This window comes from Sturnira hondurensis, unplaced genomic scaffold, assembly GCF_014824575.4.
Source record: "Sturnira hondurensis isolate 20B ecotype Veracruz unplaced genomic scaffold, ASM1482457v3 Scaffold0004136, whole genome shotgun sequence".
Lineage (NCBI taxonomy): Eukaryota > Metazoa > Chordata > Mammalia > Chiroptera > Phyllostomidae > Sturnira > Sturnira hondurensis.
In genome coordinates, this window is record NW_028076767.1 from 20,362,004 (window position 1) to 20,372,152 (window position 10,149).

Sequence of the window (10,149 nt, forward strand, 5' to 3'; positions counted from 1 at the left end):
AAGGGTTCAGAGAAAAATTAAGACATAAAAATAGGATGGAAAAAAGGTGACTTTGAAGAAAGCTTGAAAGAAAATGTACAGCAACATGACTATTATTACTGATATCTGAGGAGAGGCTTTTGCATAGAGACACTAAAAAGCTGGTCTATCTCAATGCCCATAGATGACTAAGAGGCTAATAAAAACTCTCAGCTGGTTGTCATGGTTTTTGTTGTTTTACTTTTGGTTTTGATTTTTTCCTAAGAGGGATTTCTTGACTGGTGAGAAGTTACTGGCATAGGCAAATGAGGGAAGCTGGGTGTGTTATATATCATCAACCATCTGCTTTTCCTCAAGTTGTCTACTTATTCACAGTCCTGCTCACAGAACCTCTCTAAAGCTTGAATTAGTTGTTCAAAGCTTGAATCAGTTATCCACCATTTCAAAATTCTGCAGTGCTGTCTTTCTCCCACACACTACCCACTCAGAACTATTCAAATGTCCCAGATCTGCCATTTAGGGCCCGAGAAACCACTCTGGATCTATCTCCCCACAACTCTTCAACATACCAGCAAGCCACACTTCTCACTATTTCATTTCCTAAATACTCCTTATTCTTTCCTATGTCCATCATTCTCTTTGGTTCCTCTCTCCTTGCTGCAATCTTACCCTTCCTTTTATTTAGTAAATCTTATTTTTTTTAATCCTCATTCAAGGATATGTTTTTATTGATTTTAGAGAGAAAGGGAGGGAAAGAGGGAAGAGAGAGAGAGATAAACTTCAACATGACAGACAGACATCACCTGTTTGCCTTCTGTACACACCCGGACCACAGAGAGAACCTGCAACATTTTTGAGTACAGGATGACACTCCAACCAACTGAGCCACCTGGCCAGGGCCTATTTAGTAAATTTTATTTTAATACCTCTTTATCATGTCATCTGTTATTAGTTGAATTGTGTTCCCACAAAAGATATATTGATAGAAATCCCAATCCCCCAGGACCACAGAATGTAACCTGATTTGGAAATAGAGTCACTGTAGATGTCCTGTTTTTGCCCTATATAATGCATACCCATGTTTTTATGCACATTATACACAGAATTATTATACCCATGGTATATAATCAGTATACCATGTATAATGAGCATCCATATTTTTCCCTCAAAAATACGGGGAAAAAACTGTGCATTGCACACAGCAAAATATGGTAAATAGTGGAAAGGAGGTCGTACTGGAGTTGGGTAAGCCCTTATTCCAATATGACTGGTACTCCTACAAGAAGAGGGAAGTTTGGAGACACACGGGGAAAATGCCATGTGACAACAGAGGCAGAAAGTAAAGTGATGCAGCTGCAGACCAAGAAACACTGATGGAAGCTAGGAAGAGGCAAGGAAGGATTCTACTCAAACTCTTGGAGCATGGCCCTGCTGAAACCCTGAATTCAGGTTCTAGCTTCAAGAGCTGTCAGAGATTAATTTCATTTTATTTTGTTTTTTTTCCACCACCATTTATCTCCCCTGTACTCCCCTTTCCTCCCACATAAATTTTTGTTTTAAGTCATCCAGTTTGTAACCATACCTGGGAAAGTAATACACCACCTTTTCCATGAAGCCTGCCCTCATCCTTAAGTTGAAGTGCTCTCTCTCTTCTGAATTCCCATAGTACTTACTATCTCATTTAAATCATGGTTTCCCTTCTTTTTATTTATGTTCACATCACTTCCCCAGATGAATGAGTGTACTCAGAGGCAGAAACTAATTACTCATCAACTGTATACATCTTTCAATGCTGGTAGGCAGTCAACATATACTGACTATACTAATTAAACTCTTCACACTTATTCTAATCTCAATGAGTCTCAATGAATCATCTCCTCATTCACTTAACAGTAACAAAACCTAGAAGAACTCAGTTAAAGGCTCATTTTCTTTAGGAAGTATTACTAGATCCAACTTTCATTATAATAGTTCTATCAACATATTTCACACTGATATATGCATGCATGTGTATGCACAAACTGTTGTTAATATCCACAATGAGAATGTCTAACAAATCTACTATCTAAGGTATAATAAGCTGTCTCTATTAAGTCTATTCAGATGATGGTTTTCCTATCTTCCCACTTTCACTGATTATGTAGTATTAACCACAGTGTCTGTGAATTTCTCCAAGTGTTTGAATTTTTCTAAGTCTGTACTGTATAGGAGAAACAACCTTACTTCCATATAACATTTAAAATTATGGCAAGGGACTTAATCTAATGAATAATTTCCCTCAGTAAAAATCCAAAACAGGAATTTGATAAACAAATTTACAACTATTTCTTCCTGTGAGAGACAGCTGCTGTCTGATCTTTAGAAAATGTATATAAATGACACTATGGAACTAATATTAGTCCTATGTTCAATGGTTAAACATCAGTAAAGAAGACAATAATAAGAACTTTTACTGTCTTCTTGTGTGTGGGGTGGGTGTGAAGGTGTGGGGGATTTGCATCTGCTTAATGCTAAATGTAAACCTAAATACCTATTTGAAGTATAAATGCCACCTGAATTTGAGAATCATTAACTGACATCGTTTTTTCCCCAGCTTTATTGAAATATAATAAACATAAGTTGCATATGTTAATTAAGGTGTACAAGATAGATACATGTATATATTGAAAAATATGTAACAATAAGGTTAGTTAGCACATCTATCACCTCACATAATTACTTTTTGTGTGTGTTGAGAACATTTAAGATCTACTCTCTTAACAACTTTCAACTATATTAGTATTGTTAGCTCTAGTCACTATGCTGTACATTAGGTCCCCAGAACTTATTCACCTTATAAATGGAAGTTTGTGCCCTTTGACCAACACCTCCCCATTTTCCCCACCTCCCACCCCCCAGTAACCACCGTTCTACTCTGTTTCTATGAGTTCAGCTTTTTAACTGACATACTTAACATTAATTGATCACAATAGTCTATATAATTCTTCACAAGTTAAAGATGACGTTGGTTCTGATTTTTTGCTTTATAGGGTTTATATATAAAATATAGTTTATCACCAAATTCTAGGGCTGCATAACAAAGTCCTAGTACTCCCTTTATGTACATATTTCTTTATCTCTACTCATTTATTAATTAACTCAGCAAATGTTTATTGAGCTCATAAGCAGGCACCTTGCCTTTTTAGAATAAGGTGAGACACAAAAAGATTTAATTTTTTAAAAATAAATAAATGTGCAAGATAACACACTAGGCAGACATTGGGGCCACAAGGAGGGAGGCAGGAACAGACAGACACAAGCCCAGCCAAGGAACACCCAATCTAGTGAGGAGTGAGCGAGCAAACTAGTTCCATCTCTCTCCTCTCTCCCCATGCTGTTCCTTACACTTCATGACCAAGCTTACTTTCCTAATGTACAGCTTTAATTATGTTACCATATGGCTAAAAACTATTAAGGAGTCATTACTTAGTCAATTAAATCCAAACTTCCTAGCTTGGAACTGAAAAGGATTCACAGCCTTTCATGATTCAGTTGTAGAGCACATGAAAACTAAGACAACAAGCTTTGGACTGCCTGTACTTAAGTTCTTTCTCCATCAATCGTTAGCTCTATGCTGCCCTGGCTGGTGTGGCTCAGTGGGTTGAGCGTCAGCCTGTGAACCAAGGGGTTGCTGGTTCAATTCCCACTAAGGGCACATGTCTGGGTAGCAGGCCAGGTCCCTGCAACAAATGAAGGCTAAACTAATTGAAATGAAGGGGGATGCGTGAGAGGCAACCACACATTGATGTTTCTCTCCCTCTCTTTCTCCCTCCCTTCCCCTCTGTCAAAAAATGAATAAAATTTTAAAAGTTACCTCTATGCCTTACATCTCTTTATCTGTAAAAAAGAAAAGAAAAGTAGTGTCTATCTCACAGGGTTTAAATGAAATGGTTTAAATGTGTGGTTTAAATGAAACACTACTATAAAATGCTTGACACACCATCTGGCAAATAGTATGCATGCAAAAATTTGGCCTTCTACTATTATTACTGCTGCTATTGTTCAATCTCAATTTCCAGCCTTAAGTCTTAAAAGCAGCCCTGTTATAACCTTGTTCTCCAGCCAAACTGGACTCTTCACTTTCCCCTAAACATCCATCTCTACAATCATACTTTCACTCGCCTGCAAAAACCTGCCTCATCTCCAAGTGTTATGATCCTAACCATTCTTGGCAGCTCCACTCAAAGACTACCTCTTCCAGGTACCATTCTATGATATTCCAGGTCCATCACACCTTACACAAAATCCACATGACACTTGAACCCTGGTAGACTCATCCTCATATCCTACAGAGTCCCAGCCAAATGTACATGGTAGGGCTCAATAAAGGTTTGACAAATGAATGAATTCCTACATTTCCTACCTCTCATCCAACTGTTCTCTTGGAAAACAGCTCTACATCATAAGTAAAAAGATCTGTTCTGTAGTATTTCATAAAGCTGACAAGCTAATTTTCTTCTATTACCAATGTGGTAGTTTCTAATGTAGTACCCAACACATAGTAGATGCCTAAATATTCAGTGATTTGAACTAAATTTCACCTCATCTTTTAATTCAATGATTTTATTCATTAAGTATGAGTCAGCCTCAGAAACAGATTTTAGTTTTTTCTTGTCCACAAACTCATTTGCCAAATTTCTGTCCTGACCCTATCCCAATATGTCATTTATTGATTTAGGAGAGATAATATTTAAAACCTCAGTAAGAACCAGAAAATTAAATGCCTACAGGGTGATAAAAGTAAATGTGCAAAGCAAGTGAGTATGAGGATCATGAAGGAAACCAGGAAATACATATCTACCTAAAAGCTTCAGCTTTTATAGTACTGCCTGAGAGAATGTGGGCTTGGTGTTGAAAGATAAGATTTTTCAAGATGTTAGAAACTCTGAAATTTATATAAATTTTTAAGACATTAAAAATACTGTATGAGCCCTAGCTGGTGTGGCTCAGTGGACTGAGTGCCAGCCTACAAAGCAAAAGGTCCCGGGTTCCATTCCTGGTTCCCTGGTCAGGGTTGCAGGCCAGGTCCCCAGTTGGGGGCTGTGAGAGGCAACTAATCAATGTGTCTCTCCCTCTCTTTTCCCTCCCTTCCCCTCTCTCTAGAAAATAAGTAAGTAAAATCTTAAAAAATATATTGTATGAGCCAAACAAAAGGTGTCTGCAGGTCAAATCCAAACACAGGCTGCCAGTTTGCATCCACTGCTGAAGTTCTCTATAAAGTAAGTGTTAGGGCGGGAGGAGTTCCATGTCAGCTGACAGGCTAAGGAAGCACCTAAAACTAAGACAATCTGGAAGCATCTCCTACAACCCTTAGCCTAGCTCTCAACCATTCTGTATTGTCCTGAAAACCAAACTAATTCTACAATTGTATTGAGCATATCAAGCCTCTTACTGATAGGAACCATATATGAACAATAATGCTAAATAACAGGTTACATTACTGAGCAACTTCTAGGTGCCACACAGTCCTACATATTATATGAACTAACTCACTTAACCTTCATGACAACCCTATGAGTTAAATACTATTATCCTAGTTTAAAGATCAAGAAACAGAGGTAACTTGACCTAGGTCACAAATTAGCAAGCAGTGGAGCTAGAATTAGGACCTCAGACTCCACCAAAAGAACTCACAATTTGAAAACAAAAGCCACTCAATAAATGGTGCTGGGATAATTAATTGTACATAGGGAAAAAAATGAAACTGGACCATACCTGAAACCACACAGAAGAGTCTACTCCAGATGCATTAGAGATCTAAACATCAAAGACAAATCAGTACAGATTCAAGAAGATAGTATAAAGAATAACCTCAAAATCTTGGTGGGGAAGGGGGGATAGACTTTATTAAACTTGACTTTATTAAAATTCAGAATTTCTTTTTAACAAAAGACAACTTAAAGATATTTAAAAGATTAACAACAAAATGGAAAATGGTATCTTTAATACATATAACCAACAAAGGGTTAATAATCAGAAAACATAAAGAAATCTTTTGAAAAACCCATCCCAAAATAGAAAAATGGCAAAACAAGCCCCAGCATGGTCTAAACTGTAAAAAGCTGGTATTACCATAGTTGCCACACAGCAGAACTGAGAACAGCAGACCTTGGCATCACTGATTGATATAAAATATTCAGGGGTCTATGTCATGCTGCTGGTACACGGAGCATGCAGGACCTGGCCAGAAGGACAGAGGACAGAGCCAAAATGGTTCTCCTCCATCATACAGATACTAGAATGCTAAACAGAAGTTGAATACCCAACATTAAGACACACACAGATAAGGGACTGGCAAATGCCTTTGTTAAGGGCCACATAGTAAATATTTTCAGCTTTGTAATAAGCTACATATTCTGTCACAGCCACTCAACTCTACCATTGGTAGTGTGGAAGCAGCCAAAGACAGTATGTTAACGAGTAAGTGTGCTAGTGCTCCAATAAAACTTTATATAAATAGGTGGCAGGCCAGATTTGACCTATGGGCCATAGCTTGTGGACCCCTGCCACAGACAGCTGTGATTTCCCTACGCTCTAAGAATATTTCCCCTGTATTTCCCTGAATTTTATGTCTGCTGACACCTCTAATTTCCTGAAGGAAAAACTACACATTCACTGTTTTGCAATGGTTTCCAAAAGTCAATTACTCTCACAAAAAAACATCTTCCCCCTTATTATCTATGATAATTCTCACCTCATTTTCCTTTCATCTATTTAACCTCTTTGACAGCCACCACTCCAAACTAGAAATCTAAAACACTCACTCACCATTCACAATATCAATTATTTTATTTTATTTTATTTTTATTTATTTATCTTTAGAGGGGAAGGAGAGAGGGAGAGAAACATCAATGTATGGTTGCCTTTCGTGCATCCCCTGCTGGGAGTTGGCCTGCAGGGAACTGGACTACAACCCAGGCATGTGCCCTGACTGGGAATCGAACCGAGATCCTCTGGTTCGCAGGCCTGTGCTCAATCCACTGAGCTACACCAGCCAGGGCCACAATATCAATTATTAACACCTACAAATTCTAATGTTGATCAATGCTCCAAGTCTCTGCCTTAGTTCAAGTCCTCATTACTTCTTCCCTGCTCTCCAGTTCACCCTCCTACTAAACATCCATTTGTCTCCTAAAAATTAAATCTCATCTTACAGCCCCCTCCTCAAAGACCTTGAAAATGCCTCCTATCAGGTAAGGATTCAGTCCAAACTCCTTAGTAAGGTCCTTCACAACCATATTCTAATCAACCTTCCCTGTCTCATTCTCCATTCTTTTCTCTCCTCCCTTCCTCCTTCTCTCTCTCTCTCTCTCTCTCTCTCTCACACACACACACACACACACACATTCTCTGGCCACATTCAATCACATTCCCTAAAAATGCATGACTCTTCCTGGAATACTTTTCTCTCCAACTTTCCATCTCACAAACTCCTTCACATTTCATGGCACCCTTTCACAAAACCTTCCCTGATTCCTAGAGCAGAAACATGCCCACTTCTGTGTCCATACAACTCTCCTCTGGCATTTACCACTGTTTACATGTCTACTTCTCTCATGGGACTGAATATCCAAAGTGAAAAGACACTGTCCTAAAGTCCTCTGAATCCTCAAAGCTTACCATAATGCTTGACATGCAGTTGACATCTAGCACATAGTAAATGTATGTTGAATGGAAGACATACTTTGTGGTAGGAGCAGGGTTTCATAGACAGGAGTCCACAGATAGAATTCAGGGGGTGAGAGCCCCATGAACTTGACTAAGAAAATAAATTCTACCCTGGCTGGTGTGGCTCAGTGGGTTGGGTGCCACCCCACAAACTGGAGGGTCAGTGGTTCAATTCCCAGTCAGGGCACATGCCTGGGTTGCTGGCCAGGTCCCCAGCTGAGGGGCATGCCAGAGGCAACAGATAAATGTTTCTCTCACACACATCAGTGTTTCTCTACCTCTCTTCCTCCCTTCCCCTCTCTCTTTTGTGTGTATTTAAACATACACACAAAAAAGAAAACAAATTCTGTCTCTCCCTTGCACTCTACTATATTTCAATATAATTGGTTTTCCTTGTGATTAAATGTATTTTGTTTTATGTTATTAAAAATACATAAGCTTCACTAGATGTTAGCAGGGCCCATGGCACAAACTTGGGCCTTCCTGAGTTAGAAAGCCCAGAACAAATGAATCATGTTGCCTTATATACATATGGTATACATATACATATTGAATATATATTGAAAATCTTATTGCTATGAATATCCTCACAGCCTTTTTGTTGAAAGTTCTTTTTGGCTTGGCAGGGTAACTCAGTTGGTTAGGTTGTGGAGGGGTGAGGGTGAATACAAGAATCAACTAATGAATTCATTAATAAGTGGAACAAATTTATGTTTCTCTATCTCCCCCCTCTCTAAAATTAGTAAATTAAAAAAAAATTAAGTCCTTTTTTATTGTATGGGAGCCCCAGAACTCCATCATGATTGATTTGCATAGTTTTCCCTCAGAACTCTCCCACAGCCCATCTGAACTTTCAATTCTTCTTTTTAACTAAGTTAGATCATGATAGAGATCCTGGGTGTCGACCACTACCCACCTTTTTAAAAGGCTTTTTATGTCCCTTTGCTGTATAATAAACCCCTAGAAGAGAAGGAGCATCTCTTAAAACTCTAGAAAGTTAGAGTCAAAAAGGTCCTGAAGATAACTTCTTTCCACAAATGGAGGTCGGCTGGAAATGATCAAATAGCTGGTTACCTATACTTTTTGTACCCGTCTCAGCCTCTGAACTGACAAACACAAACTTATTGCAGAAACAAAACGAACAGTTCTTTGCCATAAGCTACTATGTTTGACTTGACATTTTTCTGCCTGCTAGCAAATTCTTCTAAGGCAGTGTGTTGAATGAGGCAGCGGACCTGGGTGCCAGTAGCTCCCCTGCCATTAACTTTTAAGATCTTGAGAAGTCAACTTCACCTTTCTATATTCGTCTCAGATACAATCACCTGAACTTGCTACAAGATCTCTAAGACCTTTGAATTTTCTACACACTCACTCCTTCACTATTCTTACTGGTTTCAATAATGCCTTTCTGATGACCTCCCAGGTGACCCTGCTCTTAAACAGTGGGCTGTCCCCTTCCTGGGAAGACACGTTGGGTCACCGCCCACAAACAGCCCGGTCCCTCCTTTTAAAGACACACACAAACTACCCAAGTTGATGGAGACACTCTTTTTGCCAACCAATTCCATTCTCTTGCACCCGTTTTGCTGGCCAGTTCCTGCACCCAAACCTCAGTCCCTCTTTTTTCTCTTCTTCATCAATCCCTTCCCTTTTTATGTTGCTCCCGCAATAAAGGAATGGAGGATCCGGGGGGCACTTATGAGTTACACGGTCTTACAATTCAGCCCTGCGACTCTGATGCCTGCCCCAATCTCATACCCAAAGAGCCCCCATTTCTAAGCAACCCCTTCCTCTCCGCCCAAAGAACTGCCACAGTCCTGACAGCCTGAGCTCGGGCCCCACGCTCCTCCGGAGCCTACCGGCCCTGGGGTCCCGAACACTGCCCACAGTCTAACCCAGCTCCAGGTCTTGCCACGCCAAGCTCCATGGACCCCGACCCTGGTTCCGTTTGGACCAGTGTCCCTTGTATGCGACCTGGCCACGACCTCACGTCCGGCTCCGCCAGTTCCTCGGGCCTGAAGCGCCACCCGGTGCAGACCCCGGCCCGCCCTGCACTCTCCTCAGCGCCCCAACCGCGCGTCCGGCACCCTCTGCAAACCCGGCCGAGCCCTAGCTCCCTCCAGCGCCCCCGCCCGCAGGCCTGGGGTCCGCTCCCCAACATGGCGACGGGGACACGAGCACGGCGGGCGGGCGGGCGGGGCGGCTACGGGCTGGGCCCTTACAGGGGCCGTGCTCTACGGTCCGTCGGCGCCATTTTTCCGCGCCAGGCCCCGGCAGTGCGTCCTTCCAGCGGAGCTAGCCGGGCCGGGACCGCGGGAGGCCGGCGGGCGCCCGGCGGGCCCACCCCTTACGGGCTCGCGTCGCCGTCACCTCACCTGAGCGCGGCCCCAGCCCTCCCGGGCGGGCCTCGGAGCACCGGCCCGGGCCGTGCGTGCCCGCGGCCCTCCGTGAGTTCGTCCGTCT

At 41.4% G+C, this 10,149-nt stretch overlaps 1 protein-coding gene across 7 annotated transcripts in view; it reads right to left on the minus strand.

Moving 5' to 3' along the window:
* The window catches only part of NCOA6 (nuclear receptor coactivator 6), a 97,114-nt gene extending 86,965 nt beyond the window's left edge, over positions 1–10,149 (minus strand). For 6 of the 7 annotated variants that reach the window (XM_037043912.1, XM_037043911.1, XM_037043914.1 and 3 more), the window contains exon 1: positions 10,062–10,149. The gene's annotated coding sequence lies outside the window, so the exon portion shown is untranslated. The remainder of the gene's footprint in view (positions 1–10,061) is intronic. The other variant, XM_037043909.1, reaches the window with a different exon arrangement.